Below are 27,530 nucleotides of genomic sequence, written 5' to 3'. Positions count from 1 at the left end.
CAAGATAGCGGAGTTCCTACAGGCGAAGGTCGACGACCTGGAAAACCGTGGAAGAAGGAAAAACCTTAAAATCGTCGGCTTACCGGAAAATGCAGAGGGAAACGTCCCTCTGGCAGAGTTTCTTCAACTCCAGATTCCCTCCTGGATGGATCTTCCCATGGGCGCCCCACCCATTGAAATTGAACGGGCTCATAGATCTCCAGCTTTGGCATCCCGGTCCAGAAGCACACCTCGGAGCGTGCTGGTCCGCTTTCTTCGGTTCACTACCAAAGAGGTCATCCTACGAGCTGCGTTGAAGAAACGCTCAATATCTCACAATGGGCCAACCCTGCGCTTCTACACTGATCTCTCGTCTGAAGTTCTACGCAGACGGCGCGAATTCGAGGCTGAAGTGAAAGCCCTGGCTCAGCGAGGCATGTACCGCGGATTCGCCTACCCAGCCAAGGTCCGGTGTGTTCGCGATGGGAAGGTGCAGCTGTTTGATAATCCAGAATCAGCACGCAAGTTCGTTGCTTCCCTTGATCACAACACGGACTGAACTCATTTTAATGCAAATTTCTTCTTTATAGAGGTGGAATGCTTATTTAACTGGTGGGATTTATTTGGATTTAGATGCAGCGAGTCAATGCTAATTGTGGCCAGGTTTTGGCCGTATTCAGAACTCGTTATTTGTTTGACTTAGTTATATATATATTTTTTTTTCTCTTTCTCTCTCTTCCCCCCTATTTTACGTTTTTTTTAACGGTTTCTCGTATTTATTTTACATTCACCATTGAGTTTACATGCGGGTGTAGGGGACTGTAAGCCCTGAGCGGCGGTTGTGACTCTGATGTTGCCAAATACGTTGATTTTCGGCACCATCCAGCTTCCACACCAGATCGATGGTGTCTTTGCTGCACGTACCTCATAATCCCTAGAAGGAAATCAACTCCCTTTTTTATTACTCCAGCAACAAAGACAAAAAATCTTATTGTTTTTGCTGTAGTTATAAGTCTGTCCGCAATTTTATTTCCTAAACTTGTTGCTCTTCCGATGGCGTCTGATATCATTCGTAGACTCTCCGTTACTAAAATCCGTTAAAATTATGGCATTTAAAAATTAACAGCTTAAAAATAAACAAGACTCTTTCACTGGTGTTTCTGAAGTAACTGTATCAGTTTTTTTAATTTAACAGTTATTTATTTTACAGTAATAATAAATATTATGATAAAGCGTGTTAGCAAATTATTATTTTATAAAGAAATACACTTAAAACCATTACTGTGCAATACAGTTTAAAGCTTGTCCTTAACTGATACATTCAGTCATAATAATAATATTCTTCTTCTTCTTCCACTTCTTCTTCTTATTATTATTATTATGACTTAGTGTATCAGTTAAGGACAAGCTGGAAACTGCATTACACAGTAATGGTTGTAAGTGTATTTCTTAATAAAATAATAATTTGCTAACACGCTTTATCATAGTAATAATAATAATTTCTCACCTCATGAGCTGTTACTTTAGAGCAATGGATTATATATATATATATATAAAACATAAATGGGGAACCGAAAGTTGGTTCTGGATAAGGCACTACATGAACAATGTGTGGTGTCTTTACATTTCATCATGAAAATACAATTATAAATCTTTAGAACAATTAATAAAGAAGATTAACAATTAGAATATTAACAATTAACAATTAGGTCCCTGCACAAGCTCCCTCAGCTCCCGATCTATTGTCTTCTTTAGCTCCCGCTCCATCCACTCACTCAGCTCCCGCTCCAACTTCTCCCAGTTCTCCCGCTCCAACCTCTCCGTCAGTTCCCTCTCAAACCTCTCATTTCTCTCCCGCTGGTTCCTCTCCTGACTAATCCTGTTCCACTCAAGCCACAGAATTATATCCTCCACCACACCAAGCCTTTCTCTGATCTGCTGCTCCATCTTCTGCGTCAGCACTCTAGCCTTTCACGTGAAGTACTGCGCCCTTTAATAGACATTTTGGTCATAGCCATAGTTTTATTAAGCTCATTAGCACCTCCTAACTAAATTGCTGCACGTACCTGATAATCACAAGAAGGAGATCGATTCCCTTTTTTACAATTCCAGCAACGAAGACAACAAATCTAATTGTTTTTGCTGTAGTTATCAGTCTGTCTGCAATTTCATTTCCGAAACTTGTTGCTCTTCCTAACGCGTCTGAGAAAACTTGTAGGCTCTCCATTTCTAAAATCCGTTAACATTATGACATTTAAAAATAAACAGCTTAAAAATAAACAAGACTCTACCACTGGTGTTTCTCAAGTATAACAATAATAATAATAATAATAATAATACAATTCTTCTTCTTCTCATTATTATTATTATTACGCCTGAATGTACTATCACATTATATTATATTATATTATATAAAAGTCTACATCGTAAGGCAGGGAGACCTCACTCAACACAGCTCAATTTCTCTGCCGAATGCCAGAAAAAAAAGTCCTCCGTGATTAAAAAGCTCATGGATGTCAATAAATATATTATTCAACAATTAATGATTATTTATATTTCTTAAATGTCAATATAATAAAATACGTGTAGTGTGTATGTATTTATAATATTATTGGCTATGAATAAACAACTGCCTTTATTATTTAGATCTTTACTATTTTATAATTTGAAAAAATCGCTACTAAGCAACAGACAGACGCAGAAACGGAGCGGACAGTGAGCCATCATGGTTGCCAGATTGTTAGTGTAATTCAGATAAAACCAATTCACTGGGTAAAAAACGTGTTTTAAATCCGCCAAAATCCTGAGAAAACCACCCAAACAGCTGATGTTCGTCATATTAACAATATTACAGGGTTTATTCCAACATGACCTTAACTAAAATACCTTCAATATGTGACGAATCACTGATTACAAAAAAAATATCTTTAAATTAGTTTATCTGCATGCTTGTATTATGTGTTTTTTGCCTTGTATCACAGGACACACGAACCAAAAAAGTAAATACAGTACATAAACATAACCTTGCAGCGTTTCCTACAGACAATTTCAGACACAACTCGACATTTGGCATGAAACCACCCAATCTGGCAACACTGCGAGCCGGTGTACGCTGTTAATTTCAGTTTTTCTTCATGTAGTTCAATAATATTAATATTTTGATCAGCGCAAATATAACAGGCATATAAATTACTTCATGATCAGCTCAGAGCTTCACTATCTTTAATTCAGAGCTCAGTTGCTTTATGGAGTTTTAAACGCGGCTAAACCCCTCTCTCATCTGTGTGTGTTTATGCGATCAGTGCTGGCGCATGATAATGATGAGTTAGTGTCCGAATTCACTCCTGTTTTACCACTAGTTAGTGAACTACATAGTGTCTCCCTAAATAGCGCAACACTTATGAGGGAGTATTAAGCCATTTTGGTCATAGCCATAGTTTTATTAAGCTCATTAGCACCACCTACCTACATTGCTGCACGTACCTGAGAAAGAGATCGATTCCCTTTTTTACTATTCCAAAAATGAAAACTATAAATCGGATTCTTTTGGCAGTACTTATTAGTCTGTCGGCAATTGCATTGCCGACACTTGCTGCTCTTCCTAACACGTCTGATACCATTTGTATGCTCTCCATTTCTAAATCCGTTAACATTATGACATTTAAAAATAAACAGCTTAAAAATAAACAAGACTCTACCACTGGTGTTTCTCAAGTATAACATAATAATAATAATAATAATAATAATAATAATAATAATAATAATAATACAATTCTTCTTCTTCTTCTTCTTCTTCTTCTTCTTCTTCTTATTCTTCTTCTTCTTCTTCTTACGCCTGAATGTATCAGTTAAGGACAAGCTGAAAATTACTGTTACACAGTAATGGTTTTAAGTGTATTTCTTAATAAAATAATAATTTGCTAACACGCTTTATCATAGTAATAATAATAATTTCTCACCTCATGAGCTGTTACTTTAGAGCAATGGATTATATATAATCATAAATGGGGAACCGAAAGTTGGTTCTGGATAAGGCACTACATGAACAATGTGTGGTGTCTTTACATTTCATCATGAAAATACAATTATAAATCTTTAGAACAATTAATAAAGAAGATTAACAATTATTAAATCAAATTGAATTTATCAATCCAAGTGATTTTCCTTAACCCTTTTATCTTCTCTTTATTTTCTCTTAGATAAAGTCACCACGTTTCAAATGAAAAAAACTGAGAAATCACTTACGCCCTCTTTCTCCAAGCAGTTCAGCCATAAGTTCAGCCCTCTGAGTTTGTGAAGTAAGTCTTTCTTCAGTTAAAATAAAAGCCCCAAGTGCTTCAATTGTCTGCTGTGTAAAATGCCTTTTAATAAATCAAGAATAGGGAAGAGCACTCTCCCGGCAGCAGAGAAAGGTTATATATTTTGTTAAACTACATTTTCATGAGATTTTCTGTGATAGATAATATATTTATTGTTGCAGAGTAACAGCTCATGAGGTGAAAAATTAGGTTTGTAAATCAGTAATCATTATAACAGTGCTTGTCTGTGAAAGGCTGATAATTTTATATATTTTTTATTTTATTTACTATTTTATTATATTTTCACATTCATATTTTTGCTACATTGTATAACAACACTACTACTACTACTACTACTACTACTACTACTAATAATTATTATTATTATTAGTAGTATTATTATTATTATTATTATATGATAATAATAAGAATAATTGGTTTATTAAAATTGTTTATGACATTTAAAATATACAACTCAACTAAATGTATCAGTTAAGGACAAGCTGGAAACTCTATTACGCTGATCTACTCCATATTAGAAATGGGGTCACCAGTTTGGTAGAAACTTTAAATAACATCGCTAGGAGGCTTAACATTGTTTTAGTATTCACAGATGAAATAATTAACTCATTTAATTTTATTGAGTCACATCATATTAAAAAAAAAACATTTTAAAGGCTGTCCTTCAATGTGAAACTCATTTACAATAATAGGCTGCCTGACTGGTGAGTTTTTGTGTGTACTTAATGTTTTGGCTGCTCTGGCGTACTGTCGTCATATAAATGAGTGATATTTGTTGAATGCCTGTACTTGTAGGAAAATTAAGCATTGATTGCTGGGTATATTATATATTTTTGTGGTTTGTAGCTGTATTTGTGGGCTGTTTATGTGTATTAAATTCATGTAACTCAGGCAACACAGAGAATATGTATTGTAATGTTTATCTATATGTTGCTTCATGGCTGCTTCAATGTGGTGTGGCATGGAGGCAATCAGCCTGTGGCACTGCTGAGGCATTATGGAGGCCCGTTTGCACACTCCGTTTTTATTGTGGTTTCACTCTGTTTTATTGTGGCCGTTACGCACTTTTCTTACTGCTTTTGTCAGAAACTAGTCGAGATCTTGCTTCTCTGTGTTACTGAAGTAGTGCTTTATTCACAAGCTCTGTTTTTGTTCAGTCCTGAATTTTATGTCTTTCTCCCCCTCAGATTGAGAACAGGTTAGACTGTGCGCGCACCTACATTCCACCACGTAGGTAATTCATTGTATAAACACATTAGATTAAAAGGGCGGGTACCAACATATGTATTTTTGTATTATAAGACTAGTGTAGCTAGACAGGTTTTTGTTTGTTTATTCCTTTTCTTTTGGGTAGTTAGGCTAGTGTCTTAAAAGAGCTTAGTGTGATTTTGTTTTGTTCTGTTCTTTTCTTTGGTACCGTTCATCTTCTCTTTCTGAGGTGAGGTTAATCCAAATCATGTCTGTCTCTGATGTTTCCCCTGTTTGTTGCTGCATAAATGTAAAGTAAAGAAAAGCCTAAATAAATCTAAATTACTTGTTCTGCTTTAAGCTGCCTGCTCTCCAGTCAATTCACTCCTTAGATACCAGTTTCAAGTTCCACCTTAAGCGATCCATATCTTAATAATGTTACTGGTTCCGCTCTACACCCCTAGACCATGGCCTATTAAGTATTGGGACAGTAACACAGGCCAATTGAGCACAGTAATACCATGGTCAGTAAACCATTTACCAGTGGTTTTGGCACTGTGAGCAGGTGCCAGATCGTGCTGAAAAATGAAATCTTCATCTCCCTAAAGCTTTTCAGCAGATGCAGAACAATGTTAAAAGAAAGTTACGAGGCATAATTAAAACAATATACAAGTAATGACAATGGCAATACAAAAATAAAGTACTAAGTTTTATTTACTACAGTTTTATGTATTTCTGACTAGATTATATAGATTATATTTTCAAAGATGCTGGGTTTCACCTCATTTGCTGATTTATAGGTCAAGAAAGAAATCACACAGTGTTGTACGGAGGCGAGTCATCCTCTGCTGGTTCATGTTATACCCTAACAAAGAAACCAAGATCAGGGATGAGTTTGCCAGTCATTTGTACTGGTCCTAATAATATGCAAAAAAAATAGTATTAGTTGCATTATTAACATGTGGAAGGCTAAGAAGTAAAGTAATCGATATAAATAACTACACATTACATGACTAGGTGATGACGTGTGTGTGTGTGCATCAACATCTTATACGTAGACGCTGCATAACCTGCCTCCTGGCGTGTCAGCATGGCTGCCATATTGGCGGAGGCAACTCTGCGCTCCCAGTGCATTAATTTACACTGAGGAAGGTGATTAATACACCCATAATAATCACAACTCTACCAATTTTTACCCGATTTACACGGTTTTGTTTGTTACAAACAGCAGAGATGGAGTAATGATTCAGGACGCTGTTATACATTAGAAATACCTGCTTTCATGCTGAAATACTTTGTTTTATGCTTTTTAACAAAGACAGACATATGGAATGGCACCTTAATAAGTGTATAAATTAATGAATTTTATGTAGGAGTTATTTATGTATCTTTACAATTTGTTTATTTTGACACTTTCCACTTACAGTGGTGTGAAAAAGTGTCTGCCCGCTTCCTGATTTCCTGATTTTTTGCATGTTTGTCGCACTTAAATGTTTCGGAACATCAAACCAATTTAACTGTTAGTCAAAGACAACACAGGTAAACACAAAATGATATTTTCAAATGAAGGTTTTTATTATTAAGGAAGAAAAAAAATCCAAACCTACATGGCCCTGTGTGAAAAAGTGATTGCCCCCTTGTTAAAACATACCGTCACTGTGGTTTCTGACACATGAGTACACTGTCTCTAGCCACACCCAGGCCTAAAAATTGCCACGCCTGTTCTCAATCAAGACATCACTTACATAGGACCTGCCTGACAAAGTAAAGTCCACCAAAAGATCCTTAAAAGCTACACATCATGCCGAGATCCAAAGAAATTCAGGAACAATTGAGAAAGAAGGTAATTGAGATCTATCAGTCTGGAATGGGTTATAGAGCCATTTCCAAAGCTTTGGGAATCCAGCGAACCACAGTCAGAGCCATTGTCCACAAATGGCAAAGACATGGATCAGTGGAGAACCTTCCCAGGAGTGGCCAGACGCCCAAAATTACCGCAAGAGTGCAGCGACAACTCATCCAAGAGGTCACAAAAGACCCCACAACAACATCCAACAAGAACTGCAGCCCTCACTTGCCTCAGTTAAGGTCAGTGTTCATGCCTCCACCATCAGAAAGAGACTGAGCAAAAATGGACGAAAAACCACTGCTGAGCAAAAAAAAAACATTAAAGCTCGTCTCAATTTTTCCAGAACACATCTTGATTATCCCCAAGACTTTTGGGAAAACGTTCTGTGGACCGATGAGACAAAGGTGTGTGTCCAAGTACATGTGGCGTAAAAGAAACACTGCATTCCAGAAAAAGAACATTATAGCAACAGAAAAATATGGTGGCGGTAGTGTGATGCTCTGGGGACTTGCTGTGATAAATGGAACTATGAATTCTGCTGTCTACCAAAAGATCCTGAAGGAGAATATCGACCTGAAATAAATCTGAAATAAATGATAGTATTAATCACAAATAGGTCTTACCACAGGTCCCCTTATGTAGTGGCATTACATAATCCCCCCCCCCCCCCCCCCCCCAGCTGGAGGCTACCGGGGAATAGCACCAAAGTATCGCTTCAAATTTGCCACATTTACAACGTCCTGTTGATCCCCAGGACGCAATCCCATGACTGCATAATTCACTGGACCAAGCTTCTTCTCCACTTTGACAGGCCCCATCCACTTAGGAGCTAATTTAGCAGAGAAATTTCCAGAAGCTTTAGAGATATGATGGGCACGCACCCAGACCAAATCTCCCTCTTGAAAGTGCACATCTTTCCTTCGGGTATTATAATACCTGGCTTGTCTGAGGTGTGCCGCATGAGCTGAGCATCTCACCTTCTCGTTGAGCTGGTGTTGTCTCTCAACAAGGGAATATGAGGGATGGTTTGGCATCACAGCCTGATGGTAAATAAGTCTCTCCAAAGGACCCTTCAGGGTTCTGCCTAGTGCCAGCTCAGCAGGAGTGTTCTTTGTGGTTTCGTGTCTGGCATTGTTAATGGCGAACCTGAATTCACACAGCCACCTATCCCAGTCTTGGTGGTTTTCCTTCACATATGAGGCCATCATTGTCTTCAAAACTTTGTTGACCCGTTCTGTAAGATTGGTCTGAGGATGGTAACTAGTTGTAAGTTTCTGGGTTACTCCCCAGATTTTACACAGGTCTGACATCAGTTGGCTAAGAAATTGAGGACCCCGATCAGATAAGACATATTTTGGCACACCCCACCTGGTGAAGATCTCTTCTCTCAGGATTCTGCAGAGACGATGCCCTCTGCTGTCACGTAAAGGGTACAGTTCAATCCACTTGGTAAAGTAGTCCACAATCACAAACAGGTAGACGTTGCCCTTCTTACTCTTTGGAAATGGACCCATGAGATCCATTCCAAGCATATAGCCCGGCTCTTTGATCTCAGTGCTCTGAAGGTACCCAGAGGGTTTGGTATTTGAGGGCTTTTAAAAAATGCTGACACAGCATTAAAACTACAGGATATTTTTGATACCCTATGTTACCCTCTTAGATAATGCTACCAACATTAAAAAAGTAGGATCTTTTGATAGTCTAAAAACCATTTCAGTGTTAAGTAGTAATATTGAGCTACATTCTTTAACTGTATACCAGCAAGTTATACTTACATATGGAGAGGAATTAGTACCAAATTGAAAAGCAGTCACTACACTACAGTCCCTTTTCACAGTAAAAAGCAAAGTGACAGTATACATGGATTTACATTTTAAAAGCAAATTGCTGTTTTTGTTTAATTCAATACATGAGACTTTATAATGCAATCAGTTCAACTGTTTTTTTTTCATTGTTAGCCCCCCAAGGATGCATCGTTCAGTGGCTGCGACATATACAACATGCATAACATAATTTTTTTTAATGAATATTCATTTCATTATATACATGGATATATTTCAGCAAGTATGTTTAGTGAAATTGTATTTATTTAGAATAATATTGTTGAAAACATACGGGGGCACTGGGAGGAGGGTATTAAACGTCCTGAGGTATGAGCTCTTGATGCTTAAAAAGTAGTAAAAACATGCAATGGAAACTGACAGGTTAAATCTCTGAGACAACTTTTCGTATCCTTCCCCTGAACAACTATGTTGAACAATCTTTGTTTTTAGATCATTTGAGAGTTGTTTTGATGAGTCCATGATGCCACACAGAGGAGATTCAAATAGGAGAACAACTTGCAATCGGCCACCTTAAATACCTTTTCTCATGACTGGATAAACCTGGCTATGAAGTTCAAAGCTCAGTGATGTTAACAAACCAATTTTGTGCTTCAGTAAGTTAGTAAAAAGTAGTGAAATTATATAATTATTATATTTTTTAAAAATGGCGCCCTCTTTTGGATGCTCCATGCTGCTGACATAAGGACAGCTTATTAGCTGTAATATATGGCAATATCCAATAATTTAGGGGTATTTAAGCAGGTTTAATGTGGTGTCTTGCTGCACTCTAGTGGTCATTTGGTGAAACTACTCCAGGTTCTTAATAAAAAAAAATACTGAAAAGTACTGACTACAAAATGTTACATATCAAATTTTCCTTTGGTGTACCATTATTACATGGGCCATATATGATAATTGCCAAGGTTGAGCTTGATAGCTTGTATATAGTTCAGGAGAAACAGTAATCTAATATTGGCTCCGCCCCCTCTGGTGTGTGTCTACATGAACTGACAGGGTATCTGAGAATCATGTTATGATCAAAGGTCTGAAGTGGCATGGATGTCAGGTTAAGCATTCAAAAGTTACAGGTCTAATTTGCATATTGTGGCCATATTGTTTACAAATTTAAAAATTTATTAAATAATTATTGAGGCTTATGTTCTTATGCTGAGCTGTTTCACACCAAACATGTCATGATTGTCAATGAGTTCTCAAACATAGGTTTAGCATATTATGCACAATTTACAAAAAACCTAAGTTGGTGGAGCATAAACAAGAATGACCAAGGTGGCTGACCAGCATTATCAAGAAGGATAAAGATGTTCAACCAGCAAGATCAGCATGATTAACTTTGCCATAGTGTTCAGCAGGGCTTTTTCATAACAAACAAACTGCTACAGAGTTCATTTGGGACCAGAACAAGACCATTTTGTCTCAAAGGTCTTGGTGTGGTTGTTGTGATTACTGTATTTCACACACACTGCACCAGGCATAAAAATTAACCAGAATCCAAATTAACCAGACCAAAAAGTGCAGGCCGGATTGAGGGCTTTTACCAGTCAAGCACCAGATATGAAGAGCAAAAGGGATCTTATTGTCAAGGTTCTCTCCAGTTTGCCAGTGACTGTGCTGAAGTAGATACCCTCTCCTCTGGGGGAAAGTGTGCAGCCCTTCTCTCTTACCAGAGCTGAAACTTCTCACAATCTGCATTATCAAGACATTTACACAACATACTTCAACAATGGGTAAAATGCATGAATTGCAAATATTTATTTGAGAACAGAAAAGATTAAAAACTAAAAACTAATAAAATGACTAAAAAAATGATCTTGGTTGGATGGAAGGAGGATGACAAAATTAAAATATGATCGTGCACTCGTGGTCTTCACGTTCCAAATCTATAAAAAAATTAAATGCAAAATATTAAAAATTTTCATGCATTACATTATGTTACTCATTTCTTATTTCCAGTTAAAATATGTACTGATTTACAACTTTGCATTATAGTCTTGTTATCGGAATTAACCAGACAAATCACTCCACCAACTAACAACGGCCATGCACCACCACCCACAGAATCGAGAAAAAGCCATCAGTCTGTCAATCCTTTCCGTGTCCGGGCCGGGTGAGGTTCCCCGTGTTGAGTCAAATTAAGCCGCAGGCTCCACTCCTGGTGGTGCCCTTCCGTCAATTCCTTTAAGTTTCAGTTTTGCAACCATACTCCCCCCGGAACCCAAAGACTCTGGTTTCCCCACACGCTGCCCGGCGGGTCATGGGAATAACGCCGCCAGCCCACTCCCGAAGTCCAACTACAAGCTTTTTAACTGCAGCAAATTTAATATACGCTATTGGAGCTGGAATTACCGCGGCTGCTGGCACCAGACTTGCCCTCCAATGGGTCCTCACCCATGTGTTTAGGATCATTCCGATTACAGGGCCTCGAAAGAGACCTGCATCGTTATTTTTCGTCACTACCTCACCGTGTCGGTAATGGGTAATTTGCGCGCCTGCTGCCTTCCTTGGATGTGGTAGCCATTTCTCAGGCTTGTATTGTATTGTATTGTCAATACAAACCATTATAAAAGATTAGTTTGATCTATTCTTAGTGAAGTGAATTGTGTTTATACGCTTCTCCTACAATATTTAAAAATATATGGTTTTAATGGTTGTTAGTGCAACGCCATTTGTAAAATACCATACCTTCTCCATTTCGTGAAGCCATAAGCATGGATGATGTGGTGGCCATCAGGAACTCTGAACACACAAATACCATTGTTTCAAAACGTAAACTCGTACATTAAACCATTTATAAACAGTAGGGAAGGGCAATTTACTATTACTCCAGTGCTGTAAATATAAATATTTGCTATAAGCTCCCCCTCATGGACAGCTGCACACATGCATTTATAGGCAGGCTGCATCTGAATGGTGTGGCACAGTAATATTAGAAGATTTTACTCAAAATGTCGCCAAAGCTTACACATTTTCATTGAGTTACGTAGTGCAGTAGCAGTATTTCTGCGTTTCAGTAATATGAACATTGTTGTTTTATTCTACAAACTACAGACAACATTTTCCTCAAATTCCAAATAAAAATATTGTCATTTAGAGCATTTATTTGCAGAGCTTTCAGACTTCATATTGATCAGACCTTAAAATGTGGTTCAGAAATCAATTTTTGGTGGAATAACCCTGGTTTTTAATCACAGTTTTCATGCATCTTGGCATGTTCTCCTTCACCAGTCTTTAGTATAACTTCTTCAAGATAACTTTATCTTCAAGAGCCTGAGCCCTGGCTATCAGACTGGTGATATTATCCTCTGCAGCAGATACCCGGACCTCCGCCTCACCGACCCGCTCGGCACATTCATTAACATCTCTTTTCACATTCTCTATTGCTGACAGAATACCGTCTAATTTGGAGGAGAAATCAGACTTTAAGCTTGCGATTGCAGCCAATATTGCGTCTGAGCCAATTTCAACCGTCTTTTCCTTCTCATTCGACTCACAATTATCCTCCTCCATTACCTGGTCTGTTCCCGTGTTAGCCCCGCCATTGTCACCGCTAGCTTTAGCGCTCACCTTAGAAGTGAAGTCAGATAACTTCGACTGGGTCGGCTTACTAGTCATTTTACTTGACTTCCTTTGTGAAAGAGGCATCATTGCTGACTTAAGATGTTGTTCAGTGTCTCATATAACGAGTATTTTCCAGGATTTTACAGAAAGGTAGCGGAGCCGAGGCGAGCACGTCATTACCGGAACCTTGCATGATGTTGATTTAACCAGTCAACCAGTGCAAAAGCTACATGCACAATTCTGAACATACACATACACAATTCTGTTTTTTAAATTAATCAGGTTGTACTTTAGATTCTCTATTAATTTTGTGCATGTTATGTCCTGTTAACTACAAACATGGGTGCATTCTTAATAAAATACTGTTTAAAGGCTTTATATGTAAATAACAAATACTAAATATTAGCAGTAAAATTGTGTACCAATAATGTCTTAATTGTCTTAATACCTTAATTTTGCCTCCTGTGGCCAGCACCTCTGCATCACATGCACGTCGTCCATCATCATGCAGCTATCCTGCGCCTGGCAATCCTGCGGAACAGATATTCTGCAGTTAGGAAGGAATTTACAACCAGTACCAGACTCTGCCTGTTGAAGACGACTCTGACTACAGACGTGCACTTGGAGCCAAGGCGACGCTTCAGGGGCTGCAAAGCCGGAGCTAAACTAAAGGCTAAACAATGGGAGAACAGCTGGAAATACAAGCCTTGTATACTGACAGTGGTGATGGGGAACGTGAACTCGCTGGTGAACAAGACGTACGAGCTCGCAGCATTAGTGAGGAATTGTCTGCAGGAGCTAAGCAAAGAAATCCCCCCTCCCCCCCTCCGAAAAACGGGTGAATTTTGAATTATCTTTCTGCCTACGTAGGCAGAAACTCACAGACCAGCCCACCTTGGCTCGAGAAACTCCCAGAGGCGGAGCTGAAGCGACGCAACATCACCGCTCATCAGTTAGGAGGTGGGAGGCAGTGAGCGGCAGAGCGGCGGAGGGGCGTCGCAGTGCTCCTAGCCAATCAGAGGAGAGATATCTGCATGCTGTTTGCATGTATGAATATTCATTAGCAAAGCTGGAATCCGGTCATTTTGGACACACCCCTAAAACAGTCCATTAAAAAAGAGCTATACAGAGACACCTGAGCACTTTTTTTTTACAAAAACGAACACGAAGGCTCTATAAACATAATGCACACAACAATTATTACTACAGTCCACACACTGCTTTCAATAAGCAAACGTTTAATACTACAACATTACCACATACACTACAACACATTTAACAGACAATTGTGAGTGTACATTTTGTACAGTCAGTGTTGATTTAACATTGGGTAATTTGCTGTAAAACATATCTAAAGTTAGGTTAAATAAACAGTTAAGTTACTTACTCAAATCCTCGAACTGCTGCATTTCTTTTTCCGGTGAAGAGGGCCTCATTGGCCACCCTCCACCGGATCAGCTCCCTGGTGTCCTCATCACTCCCTGCAATATAAAACTTTAGCTTTAAATGGAATGGCAAATGTGACAATATTGTAGCAGGGTTACAACAATAATAAATATTTAGCATCAATTACCTCAAAGCAAGATTTATTTCTTTTAAAAGTATAGTTTTGGCTTATTACTAGCTACTAAGGTGAACCACCAACTTCATCACAATTGTATGACAGCTAAGCTAGGCAGCCAAGATGTAAACTAAAATGAAAATGCTAAAATAGCCAGCTAGATTAGCCATTCAACTTTATTTAACATTACGTTATATAGCTAACTACCTAACTAGTTAAACAACGTAACCTGCAAACCACTTACAAGTACATTTGTAGCCAAATTAACTCAGCAATACTTTAAATTACAGAAAGACAGTTCAGGAAACTAGCTAACCTAGATACTTCAGAATGAGCCATTAAGCCACGTTGAACGGTGTGCTAGCGAGATTAATAGAGGTACTAAAACACAAAATTCAAAACTACATTCAGAAGAGAACAAACAAATCTAGTTAGCGTTAGCTAGCTAACACCAGCTGTAGCTAATCCCGCACGTTTAGCCCACACAACCGCTCAACTTACTCGACTCTGTGATCCTAGGTAACTGAAATAGCGCTACATTTCTTTACTAACAATACAACATTAAGCTAGCTAGGTTAGCTTGGCTGGCTAACTAGTTAGCGAGCGAGCTAGCATGACTATCTTAGCGCGTACTGACGGTAGCCTTAAACACTTGCAAGTTAGCGTTAGCGAAGTTAATAAATTAAAAATCAAATAAAATATGCGTATCATTCTTCACAAAATTACTCATAACGTTACTTTGGGTACTTAAGTGGTGATATTTTCTATTATTCCGATTACATTCTACTTAAACTTGTAAAGACCCGCGTCACCGCTGTCCGCCATCTTCAACCTCTGCTTCGCTTCCGCCGCCCCCCTTGGAACTCTGGGAAATATGAGCGGGTGAAGTGTGCAGGGCTTGCATACTTCAAAATCTGTCCCGGTGCAGTATGTCATCCGGGAACTTTTCGCGTACCTAAACTCGCATACTGCGCATTCGGACACACTACCCCATCTCGCATACTGCTTTTGCATACTGTTTAGTATGGAAGTATGCGATTTCGGACGCAGTCAGACACTAAAACGCCGCTTTTTACGCTGTTGCACTGAGACGGCGCGCCAAAAGGGTCGAAAAACGCCGTGGGAAACGGCGTCTTCTGTGCTTTTAGCGGCGTTTTTAACGGCGTCGTGAAATCATACGGCGTATATTACGGCGTCTTGAAATCATACGGCGTATATTATGGCGTAAAACCCACACAGAAGGCGATAAAAGGCGTCTGGTCCAGGCGTTTTTTGGGCCTTTTGGCGTTTCATAGTATACGGCTCGAGAGCGCGTTTGTGCGCAGACCTCTCTCACCATGGCTCCGGCGAATGTCATAATAAAAGTCTTCCGTGATTATTATTACTATTATTCTATTACATCAAATTTAATGTTATATAGAATGTACTATCACATTATATTATATTATATTATATAAAAGTCTACAGGGAGACCTCATTCAACACAGCTCAATTTCTCTGCCGAATGCCAGAAAAAAAGTCCTCCGTGATTAAAAAGCTCATGGATGTCAATAAATATATTATTCAACAATTAATGGTTATTTATATTTCTTAAATGTCAATATAATAAAATACGTGTAGTGTGTATGTATTTATAATATTATTGGCTATGAATAAACAACTGCCTTTATTATTTAGATCTTTACTATTTTATAATTTGAAAAAATCGCTACTAAGCAACAGACAGACGCAGAAACGGAGCGGACAGTGAGCCATCATGGTTGCCAGATTGTTAGTGTAATTCAGATAAAACCAATTCACTGGGTAAAAAACGTGTTTTAAATCCGCCAAAATCCTGAGAAAACCACCAAAACAGCTGATGTTCGTCATATTAACAATATTACAGGGTTTATTCCAACATGACCTTAACTAAAATACCTTCAATATGTGACGAATCACTGATTACAAAAAAAATATCTTTAAATTAGTTTATCTGCATGCTTGTATTATGTGTTTTTTGCCTTGTATCACAGGACACACGAACCAAAAAAGTAAATACAGTACATAAACATAACCTTGCAGCGTTTCCTACAGACAATTTCAGACACAACTCGACATTTGGCATGAAACCACCCAATCTGGCAACACTGCGAGCCGGTGTACGCTGTTAATTTCAGTTTTTCTTCATGTAGTTCAATAATATTAATATTTTGATCAGCGCAAATATAACAGGCATATAAATTACTTCATGATCAGCTCAGAGCTTCACTATCTTTAATTCAGAGCTCAGTTGCTTTATGGAGTTTTAAACGCGGCTAAACCCCTCTCTCATCTGTGTGTGTTTATGCGATCAGTGCTGGCGCATGATAATGATGAGTTAGTGTCCGAATTCACTCCTGTTTTACCACTAGTTAGTGAACTACATAGTGTCTCCCTAAATAGCGCAACACTTATGAGGGAGTATTAAGCCATTTTGGTCATAGCCATAGTTTTATTAAGCTCATTAGCACCACCTACCTACATTGCTGCACGTACCTGAGAAAGAGATCGATTCCCTTTTTCATCATGCCAAAAATGAAGACTACAAATCGAATTTTTTTGGCAGCACTTATAAGTCTGTCGGCAATTGCATTGCCGACACTTGCTGCTCTTCCTAATACGTCTGATACCATTTGTATGCTCTCCATTTCTAAAATCCGTTAACATTATGACATTTAAAAATAAACAAGACGGACTTCCGGTTCTGACACCGCATGGAGCGGACGTGAGTTAGAGTTCCCTCCGGCCTATAATCCAGTCTGCGTCCCCGCCGTCTCCTGAGGCAGTAGCCCCACCTGGAGCTAGTGCTGCTCTGCTTGTCCAGGACATCGCGGCGCTGAAGTCTGAACTGATTCCAAGACTGCCCGTGTGCAACAGGGGCTTCACAGTGCATGTGCACTGTCATGCCCCGGAAATGCACTCTCAAGCGCCAAACCTTCCGTGGCCAATGAAATTAGGTGTGGGCGTGGTAAATTCCGTGGCCAATGAAATTTAGTCTAGATGGAAACAGGGGTCCACGAGCACATAGTGGATTTTTTTTTTCGCCACCTGTTTTTTTCTTAATCTTTGGAGTGTCTATTTTAAGATTCTGACAGGTAACAGGATGAAATAATTTCCCATGACATTTATGCATCTATGCTGATTCTGAACCGGAAAAAAATATGAAGAAAATGGCATAGCTCCTTGAGTTAACAACCTATACAGACAAATGAGCCACTTTTCCATACAATTCTGGGCCAAGGAATTTAACGAAATGGTTATTAAGTTTTTTACAAATTTGGGACAAAAATATAAAACAAATAGCAAAAAAATGTAAATTTGCCTGTATGTTTTCACATTATACTAAAATCCTGTGCATTAAATAAAAACATCTTGGGGTTTTTCTTAATCTTTGAAGTCTACTTTAAGATTATGACAAGTCACAGGACAAAAAATGTCCTGTGGGGCTTATTTTTAACCCTTTACTACACCTATCCCAAATCCGAACCTAAAAAAATATGAAGAAACTGGCATAGCTCCTTCAGTTAAAAACCTATACAGTCAAATGAGCACACTTTTCCATACAATTCTGGGCCAAGGAATTCCATAGAATGGTTGTTTTTAAGTTTTTTTTTTAACATTTTGACTCAATTCTTGGAAAAAGTGGATCTCTGAAGCCTGAACCCTTAACAAAATGTACAATTTTTAGCACATGCACTGCCCAGCCCCGGAAATGCACTCTCAAGCTCTTTTTTTTTTACACTTTTACGCTTCTGAAGATTTATAAAGTGTTTTTTAAATCCATAGTGTGTTTTGCGATTTTACAAATGGCAACAGACATGACAACAGCTAGCAAGTGTAAATGATGAGTGTAGTTTGTGCGCATTGTATCTTTTAATAAGCAAATAAGAGATCAATACATCCAGAGAGCAGTAGAGCTATTAATATTAATTAAGCAATATGTTAAGCAATATGTTCTTGCATTTGCCATTAGGTTTTATTTGTTCATACGTCGCTAGTCGATCTGACGTCATGTTAACAGAGCTAGATGTTTTCTGGGTCGTTTCTTGAATATTTGTCATTTCCGGTATTATGTGCCTTATAGTTTTTGTGCGTGCGTATCCTTGTATACTTGAGATGGTTGATGATCCCCAATTCAGTGGAGAACATGGTCTTTGAGTTAAATTTGGGGAAGGGGATAAATTGTTCATGAGATTTTTGAGATTTTCTTTTTTTGTTGCTGGCATTGTATTGTTTTTCATTTTTTTTCACGTTGCCCTACTAATTTAAATGGTCAATTATACACAACGTAACTTCAATTGTGGACCTAATTTAAAATTTGGCAGTTGGAATGTTAATGGTTTGAACAATATGGTTAAGCATCTAAAGGTGAATGCCCATTTGAAGCGTTTGAATTTAGACATAGCTTTTCTACAAGAAACCCATCTTATCAGGGACGACCACTCCAAGTTGAATTTTCCCGTGGGTCGGAAAAAAAATTTCACTCTACATTTCCTTCCAAATCTAGATGTGTTGCAATTTTAATTAAAAAAGGAATTCAGTTTATCCCCGATTTTGTTTGACCTTGTTTGACATGAAAGTGTTGTTGGTAAACATCTATGCCCCTAATTTTGATAATCCTAATTTTATGCAGAATCTTTTTCGTTCAATTCCTTCCTTAAATACCCATCTTTTAATTATGGGTGGAGATATTAACTGTACTATTGATCCAGGTTTGGATCACTCAAATCCACGTTCTCTCACTCCATCATCAATGTCTAAAGTAATTTCTGAGTTCATCACTGAAAATTCAATTGTCGATTCTTGGAGGTTTTACAATCCGCTAGCTAAGGGGTTTTCTTTCTACTCTCACCCGCATAATAAATTTTCACGTTTAGATTACTTTTTTGTGGACAAGTTATTGCGACTGACTATCATTCAATAGTCATTTCTGATCATGCACCTCATACTATAAATATACAGTGTACTAACCGACACACTTTCCCCTCTATTTGGAGATTCAACTCACTTTTACTGTCAAACAATGAATTCAATACATTTATTTGTGCTTCAATAGATGACTTCATTACTAATAATAAAAAAGACTCCACTTCCTGCTTCTGTGCCGTTCAGACGCTTCTCTGCTTAGCTCTGCTATCTTTCATACTTTTCTTTATTTTTAGACATTTTCGAGCTACAGTGTCTGAGCTCATTATTTAGATTAGCACTAGCACTACCATATTTTGTTTCTTATTTTATTTTTTTTCTAGTTTCTTTTGGACATTTTATAGTAGAGCCATAGGCACAGGAATTAAAAAAGTTCCTGTAGAGTACTAAAGAAGAAATCTACAAGATGCCTCCTTGTGTGGGTTCAGAGCACCTGTGCTGCCAGAACTGCTACAATCTTCTACAAAGAATGACTGTTTTGGAAACAAATTTTCGGTCATTGTTATCAGAGTTTAAGGACTGGCATTTCTGCGCTGTTCGAGGACCATCGGAGTGTGGGAGTGCTGCCAGCGGACAACGGGCGCGGATTTCAACGGAGCAGCGAGCAGTGGAGACGAACAGAACTGGACCAGCAGATCATGTGGACATTCCTAATGTGAGTACAGCTGAAAGATATTGGCAAAACCAGCAATGGGTTCGCATTGGAGCTAAACCCAAACGGCATGCCACATACAGCTCTGTAGTATCCTCCACTCCTGCTAACATATCACATCTGGCTAATGCTAATGCTAAAGCTATTGCTCGGAGATCAGAGCACAGAGCCAGAGGAAATCAGTTCCAGTCACTTAGTTTGCAAAACAGATTTGAGCCACTGCAAGACCTTAATGACTTTCCTAATACCAGCCAGTATGATACAGAAAGAACCAGAAGATTCAGCCATTCAAAACACCCCAGTAGAGCCACAGGGCTCCAGGCTGGGGCCACAGCAGACACCCTTGTTTTGGGGGATGACTCTGTTCATGGCATGAATAATCAGAAACTTATCGTTCGATGTGAGCCAAACATCACCGTTTCTGAACTGAATGAGAAGCTTCCAGCACTACTGGCTGAATACAGAACAGTGAAACGGATTATTGTTCATGTTGGAAAGAACGATACAAGGAAAGAGGAGTCTGAGGTGTTAAAAAGGGACTTTAATGATCTTTTTACCACACTGCGCAAATTCAACATTCAGACATTCATCAGTGGTCCTCTACCTGCAAGGGGCTGCAATATGTTCTCTAGGCTGTTAGCATTAAACATATGGCTTCAGAAAACCTGTAGGTCAAACGGACTGAACTTCATTGACAATTTCAATCTGTTTTTTGGGAAGAGAGAGTTTTTCAGGAGAGATGGACTGCACACCAACAAGAGGGGAGTCAAATTCCTGTCAGAGAACTTCATTTTTTCTCTCTGCAACTTCTCTGTTCCCACTGGTGAAGACACGTCAGCTTTAACACCAAAAGACACTGTCTGCACTACAGAGACACAACATCCTCTCCCCACAGAGACTGCGGAGTTATCGGATGGGAGCCATGTTCTGCTGTATCAGCTGCCGGAAACACCGCAACTGCATGAACACTCCACACCATCCTCCATCTCCACCTCATCATTATCATCCTCCATCTCCACCTCATCATCACCCCACCTGAACTTCCCAGCAACCATGGAGAAGCTGGTATCTGCAGGGACAAGGCTGACGCTTTCTTTGTCAGCGAGTCCTCAGGTACAGCGGAAAATCAGCACAACTTCTCCTCCACAGTCACCTACTGCCTCACGGACCCAGCAACCCCCATTCTCACCACCACTACACTCCCCAATCAAGGAGTTAGTAAAGGGGACCAAAATGAAGCCCAGTGAACATGAACATGAGAAGGAATTAAACAAACCCCCCCCCCACAACCCAAAAAGAAGAGACAAGCTCCTAAACCACCGGACAGACAGCTCCGCTCCCGACTTCTTCACCAGCAGGAGCCCCTCCCACCTCCCTCCACCATAAGGGAAGAGGCCGCCACAAGTAATCCAGCAAACTGATATCTTTTGGGTCCGTGCTGCTACAACGGTGAAGTCAGCAGTACATGTTTTCAAATAAGTACGGACCCTGTGTGCCAGTTATCTCCCCATTCCAGTTCTTATCAGAAGCAGAAAGAACAGGGAGTATAGGTCAGATAATGTGAATATATCCAACTTGCAGTATGTAAATTGTAACCCACAGGCTTTGGAACAAAACGCACAGGTTATTAAGTTAGCTCTACTAAATATCAGATCTCTTACAAACAAGTCCTATCTAATTAATGATTTTATTACAAATTATGGGCTTGATTTTCTGTTTTTAACAGAGACATGGTTAAGTTCTTGTAGTGCTGAAAGTGTATTAATTGAGTCGGCTCCACCAAACTTTAACTTTTTAAATGTCTCACGTACCGGCAAGAAAGGTGGAGGTGTAGCTATGCTGTTTGATGATACTTTCCAATGCAAGCAGTTATCACTTGGTGACTTCACATCTTTTGAATATTTAGGCGCAGTTTTAAAAGGGACACCAAGAATATTACTAGTAAATGCTGATTTTATTGATGATTTTACAGATATGCTGTATTTTATTTCTACTGAATTTGATCATTTTATTGTTGCTGGTGATTTTAACATTCACATTGACAATCCCAATGATAATTATGCCAGAGAACTCTACGATGTATTTGACTCTTTTGAACTCTCTCAGCATGTGACTGGAAGCACACACTGTCATGGTCACACTTTGGATTTGGTTATTTCGAAGGGTCTCAACATATCAGCCTCTATTAAGGATGTTGCACTGTCAGATCACTACTGTGTATTCTTTGAAATGTGGACTTCAATACACAGTGAAACCAGACAGATTAGGTACAAGAAAAGGCAGATAAATGACATGACAGCTGAACTTTTTGTGAGCAAAGTGTGCTCTGCACCATGCAAACCATCAGACTCTGTAGATACTCTGCTGGATAGTTTTAACTCAAAAACTGCTAGAGTTTTAGATGAGATTGCACCAGTTAGAGTTAAAACCATGCCATGCAAGCAGAAAGCTCCATGGAGAAATGATGCTGCAGTTCAGCTCCAAAAGAGAGAATGCAGAAAAGCTGAGCGCAGATGGCGTAAAACCAAGCTTCACATTCACAAAGAAATTTTTAAAGATAGACTGCGTGATTACAATAAAATAATGTGCACATGTAGACAATCCTACTTCTCTAGCATTATTAACAATAATATTAACAATAGCAAAGTTCTTTTCACTGTGGTTGACAGACTAACTAACTCACCTACATACATGACCCCTGAGCTAGTTTCAACTAGAGAGATGTAATGAGTTTGCTAAATTTTTTAATACTAAAATCCACAATATCAGAGAAGCCATCAGTACATCTATATCCTCCAACGAGCCCATGTGCTCTCCAAAACCATGCAAAATCATCATAGTCAGCATGTCCCAGTTTAGCACTATTAATGAAGTTTTAATTGATACAGTGAGTCACCTCAAATCATCCACTTGCAGTCTTGATACATTACCAACCAAGTTTTTAAAGAATGTTTTTTACTCAATATCAGCAGACATTCGTCAAATAGTAAATACCTCACTCATGTCGGGTGTTTTCCCAAATGCATTAAAAACAGCCGTTGTGAAGCCTCTCTTAAAAAAGAAAAATTTAGATACAAACTTATTAAACAATTACAGACCAATCTCTAATCTACCATTCATTGGAAAAATAATTGAAAAAATTGTCTTCAAGCAAGTTATGCACTTTCTGTCCACAAATAACTGTCTAGACCAATTTCAGTCAGGTTTCCGGCCCAATCATAGTACTGAGACTGCGCTAATTAAGGTTATCAATGACATTCGCTTAAACACAGACTCAGGAAAAATGTCTATTCTACTACTGCTTGATCTCAGTGCTGCTTTTGACACCATTGACCACAACATTCTCATAGATAGACTAGAGAACTGCGTTGGACTTTCTGGAACTGTCCTAAAATGGTTCAGTTCATACCTTCAAGGAAGGAAATACTTTGTGGAAATGGAAAATAATGTTTCTGAGACTGTGCCAGTGACCTGTGGTGTACCCCAGGGTTCAATTCTTGGGCCACTCTTATTTAATTTATATATGATTCCTCTGGGTGAAATTTTCTGTCTAAATCAGACCTGGAGAAACTTATCCACGCCTTTATTTCTAGTAGGATTGATTACTGTAATGAACTCCTAACTGGACTCCCAAAAAAGACCATCAAACAGCTTCAGCTGATTCAGAATGCAGCAGCTAGAGTTCTGACTAGAAGTAAAAGAAGGGAGCACATCACCCCCATCCTTAAATCCCTACACTGGATACCAGTCTGTTACAGAATAGAATTTAAGGTACTGTTACTGGTCTATAAATGCCTTAATGGTGCAGGACCAGCATATTTATCTGATGTGCTCCAGCAGTATGAGCCGAGCAGAACTCTCAGATCATCAGGAACTGGTCAGTTAGAGCTGCCTAAAGTAAAAACTAAACACGGAGAGGAAGCTTTTAGCTAGTATGCTGCTCTTAAATGGAACCAGTTAACAGAGAGTGTTAGAAGAGCCCCAACAATAAACACTTTTAAATCCAGACTAAAAACCTACATGTTTGATCAGGCCTTTAGCTCAGCTTAAAACACTGCAGCTCCGCCCACTTTTATTCTGTAACGGCACTTTTATATCATGTTTTATTCATGCTTTATTCTTTTTTTTTTAATGATTTTTAATTCCTTGTTGTTCTTTTACATGATTTTAATTTTACTTCTCTTTGTTTTAATCATGTTTGAATCAATCATGCTTTAATCTTATTTTAGTTTTTATTTCCATTTTTACTGTTATTCTTTTACATGTTTTTTTAATTTGAGTTCTCTGTGTATTTTCTAATTTGTAAAGCACTTTGAATGACCGTTGTGCATGAAAGGTGCTATATAAATAAACTTGCCTTGCCTTATATGCAGATGATTTATTGTTATATGTGACCGATCCTATCCGTAGTCTTCCTTCAGTTTTTTCACTTTTAAAGAAATTTGGTCCATACCTGCCATACCTTTTTCACTCTTCTCGCCTTTGCTTAATAAATTTAAATCAGATTTGGAGAGATGGAGATTTCTTCCCCTTTCATTGGTTGGGAGGATAAATGTAATAAAGTTGAATGTTTTACCTAGGTTTCTTTTTTGTCTCAAACAATCCCCCTATATTTACCCAAAAAGTTTTTTAAATCACTTGACCAGCTTATCTCCACATTTATATGGGATGGGAAATCACCCAGAGTGAAGAAGGCTCTTTTACAAAGATTCAAATTCGATGGTGGGCTTGCTTTTCCCTATTTTTTATATTATTATTGGTCAGCTCATATTCATAAGATGCTTTACTGGCTTCACTCTCCTGAACTATTCTGGTGTAAATTGGAGAATTGGACTTGCTTTACTTACTGCCCCGATTCCTGTTAAATGTAAAACACTTACAAATAATCCAATGGTTCTTTCATCTATTCGTATCTGTTCTCAATTTAGGTCCCATTTTAAATTTACATTAGGTTCTACAAAGATGCCCATTTTAAATAATCACTTATTTCTTCCTGGTCTAAAGGATACAGCTTTTAAATTATGGCATGGGAAAGGCATTAGGTCCTTTGTTGACCTTTATGAGGAAGGTTCCTTCTGTAGTTTCACCCAATTATCGGAAACCTTTAGCTTACCTTCCTCACATTTGTTTTGCTATTTTCAAATTAGGCACTGTACATCTTCATTATTTATAAATTTTACCCATATTCCACTGAATCAGACTTGGGAAGATCTGTTGGATTTAGATCCTTTCCAGAGGTCACTTATATCAAAGATATATTCCTACCTCATGGATATAAACATACATTCCCTTACTAAAATCAAACAGACGTGGGAGGCTGAACTGGGTTTCCAATTATCTGAGAAATGTTGGGACAGGCCAGTTAAGGGGGTGCGCTTTGTTGCACCTTGTGCCAGATTACAGTTAATTCGGTTTAAAGTACTCTTTAGAATTCATCATTCTAGATCTCAATTATCTAAATTCTATCCTGGATCAGTTATTGACGAATGTGAGAGGTGCTCCACTTCTCCATGTGATCTAACGCATATGTTTTTTTCGTGTCCCAGTATTCATAAATTTTGGTCAGATTACTCTGAGAAGTTATTGGTGCCAGTGTCGCTATTTGTCCACTCATAGCAATGTTTGGTCTTTCCTCACGGTTGCCTACAGTTTCACAGGCTCAGTCAGAGGTTATTGGTTTTTCATCATTAATAGCAAGACTCTGTATTCTTTTGCTTTGGAGGTCTTCAAAACCTCCCTCAATTTCAATATGGCTTCGTGATATGATTCATTTTCTTAAATTGGAGAAAATTTGACTCACTCTGAGAGGTAACATTTCGACATTTTATAATAAGTGGGATTCCTTTTTGACCTATTTTGAATCACTAAAATCTTTGCCATCAGATTAATCCCCCCCCCCCCTTTTTTATTTTTTTTTTATTATTATTTCTTTATTTTTAGTTTTTTGTTTGTGTGGGTTAGTGTGAGTAAATTGAGAATATGGGAGAGAGGGTAAGGGTTAAAAGACCAAGAAAAAAATAATAAGTTGAGGTTGTTTCTGTTCAGCGATTTATAATTTGCATTGTGTCTTATGGCAACGCATGTATACATTTTTTTTTATTTAGTCTTTCTTCTGTAAAGAACTCCTTACTACAATTATAATAAAAAAAAATTAAAAAATAAACAAGACTCTGCCACTGGTGTTTCTTAAGTAACTGTATCAGTTTTTTAATTTAAGTTATTTATTTTACTGTAATAATATATATTATGATAATGCGTGTTAGCAAATTATTATTTTATTAAGAAATACACTTAAAACCATTACTGTGCAATACAGTTTTCAGCTTGTCCTTAACTGATACATTCAGTCGTAATAATAATAATAAAAATAATAATATAATTCTTCTTCTTATTATTATTATTATTATTATTATTATTACGACTGAATGTATCAGCCCTCTGAGTTTGTGAAGTAAGTCTTTCTTCAGTTAAAATAAAAGCCCCAAGTGCTTCAATTCTCTGCTTCAATGCCTTTTAATAAATCAAAAATAGGGAAAAGCACTCTCCCGGCGGCCGAGAAAGGTTATAACCAAATTTTATGTGATAAAAAAATCAATAAATATTTTACATTTTGTAGTCAGATCATTTATTATTTGTTATTTGCCCACCCTGTTACGTCTGCCCTGTTACAAATAAGTTTTCTGTCTATAATGTAATCAAGATAATACAAATAATTTTATTTGTAAGGGAGGCCAAATCATGCATCCTTAAAAATAAACAAAATACTTATAGAATCCATTTTTATCTAAATATAACAAGTGAAATCATGTACTGCTGAGAATTCAGACACAAATTTCATAAAATATCTGTAAACAATAGATAAAAAAAATACTTCAAAGCTAAAAAGGGACATGCTGGCTCTTCATCATTAATGTGTTGTACATTTACATAAACAGTTATGCATATGTCTGTAACACAGTGGACATACTAGGTCAAAGACTTCATACAAATGTTTAAATAAATGCTACAAATTGTATGCCTGAGCTTCACCAATAAAGTAATAAAATAAAATGTATTTAAAAATGAAAATAATAAAAAAATGAATTAGTAAAATATAATAATATTTAATTTTAAAAAGGTTTAAGGTCGAAATGGCACCCAATCTCAGGAATGACCCTGGTACTCATCACCTTACAAAACTATGATTATCATTCATTGTAACTGGTGAATGAACAAAATGTTTTTGTTAAACTACATATTCATGAGATTTTCTGTTATAGATAATATATTTATTGTTCCAAAGTAACAGCTTATAAGGTGAAAAATAAGGTTTGTAAATCAGTAATCATTATAACAGTGCTTGTCTGTGAAAGGCTGATAATTTTATATATATTTTTTTTACTATTTTATTATATTTTTACATTCGTATTTTTGCTACATTGTATAACAACACTACTACTACTACTACTACTACTACTAATAATAATAATAATAATAATAATAATAATAATAATAATATGATAATAATAAGAATAATTTGTTTATTTAAATTGTTTATAACATTTAAAATAAACAACTCAACTAAATGTATCAGTTAAGGACAAGCTGGAAACTCTATTACGCTGATCTACTCCAATTTAGAAATGGGGTCGGGGGGGGT

General features: G+C 37.7%; 1 long non-coding RNA gene across 12 annotated transcripts in view; it reads right to left on the bottom strand.

The window, feature by feature from the left end:
• The window catches only part of LOC125799072 (uncharacterized), a 188,020-nt gene that overhangs the window by 85,206 nt on the left and 75,284 nt on the right, over nt 1-27,530 (bottom strand). For 2 of the 12 annotated variants that reach the window (XR_007437908.1, XR_007437903.1), the window contains exon 1: nt 14,122-17,810. The exons of 9 other annotated variants lie outside the window; for them this stretch is intronic. This is a non-coding gene — a long non-coding RNA (uncharacterized LOC125799072). Of the gene's footprint in view, nt 1-13,182; nt 13,266-14,121; nt 17,814-27,530 lie in introns of those variants that run through there. One more of the 12 variants, XR_007437899.1, reaches the window with a different exon arrangement.

This window comes from Astyanax mexicanus, chromosome 2 (assembly GCF_023375975.1).
Source record: "Astyanax mexicanus isolate ESR-SI-001 chromosome 2, AstMex3_surface, whole genome shotgun sequence".
Classification (NCBI taxonomy): domain Eukaryota; kingdom Metazoa; phylum Chordata; class Actinopteri; order Characiformes; family Acestrorhamphidae; genus Astyanax; species Astyanax mexicanus.
Note: the sequence above shows the minus strand (reverse complement) of the source record. Positions and strands in the feature narration are given on the sequence as shown.